This window comes from Aphanomyces astaci (genome assembly GCF_000520075.1).
Source record: "Aphanomyces astaci strain APO3 unplaced genomic scaffold supercont1.434, whole genome shotgun sequence".
NCBI lineage: Eukaryota > Oomycota > Saprolegniomycetes > Saprolegniales > Verrucalvaceae > Aphanomyces > Aphanomyces astaci.
This window is the reverse complement of record NW_009798697.1, coordinates 4,014-5,252: the sequence shown is the minus strand read 5'-3', so window position 1 is coordinate 5,252 and position 1,239 is coordinate 4,014.

Here is a 1,239-nt window from a genome sequence, read left to right as displayed (position 1 = left end):
ACGCGGGTGGTCGTTGGGCGGCATGGGAGGTTCCACGTTGGTGGCCTGTTGTGAAATGGTGCTGTGCAGGCCCCTGGTATAATGCTGGACGAGAAGTTCGCAGGTTCATGCTATTCTAAGTAAGCAATGGTCTTTTGACTAATCAACATAGTATTAATTGTACACATTTTTTTTCGCATAATCGTCGGTAACATACTGTACGATGTTGTACAGTTCTGGTACAGTTCTACAGTTGCCAACAAATGAAGATGTCCTTCGTAATGTACTGGGCAACAGCATTACCTTTGGAATTTACTCGATCTAATTACGTTTAGTATCGACTATCACGGTTCAAAGTCAATATTTGTAACTTTTGCTTTCTATTAGTGAGGTTTAACACACCACGAGGCGCCAACTGACTACAACTCACTAAAGTACTCAGTACCTCCACTAAGGTATCGGAAACTTTGACACGCCACACACACAGAGTGTGTGTGTGTTTGCAATGGTAAAACTAACGCACAATATATCTAAGTACTGGGCAACAGCATTACTTTTGGAACTTACTCGATCTAATCACGTTTAATATCGACTAGGGCGGTTCAAAATGCAAATTTGAAGAATGAACTGAATATAATCATACCTATACTAACACCAAGTTTTTCTGGTGTAGAAAGCAAAAGTTACAAATATTGACTTTGAACCGACCTAGTACAAGGGTGGACAGACCACGAACAATCTGTCAACGACCCGGTCTATCCAGCTCCATTCATAGACATGTTTAGCACACAGTGACAGATGTGCTGCACTAATTGATCGAAGCAGTTACCAGTACTCCACTTCGATGATGGTGACCCCAGGGGACGCGTCACTTATCTCCGATCGAATATTGTGCTGACAGTGAATGTACTTCTCTACTGCAAATACAGTGTATCATCTCCTCTCCGACCGTGGATCAAGCTTTGTATCCGAACTCGCCACGACCATGTAAGCGTAATTAGATCGAGTAAGTTCCAAAGGTAATGCTGTTGCCCAGTACATTACGAAGGACATCTTCATTTGTTGGCAACTGTAGAACTGTACCAGAACTGTACAACATCGTACAGTATGTTACCGACGATTATGCGAAAAAAAATGTGTACAATTAATACTATGTTGATTAGTCAAAAGACCATTGCTTACTTAGAATAGCATGAACCTGCGAACTTCTCGTCCAGCATTATACCAGGGGCCTGCACAGCACCATTTCACAACAGGCCA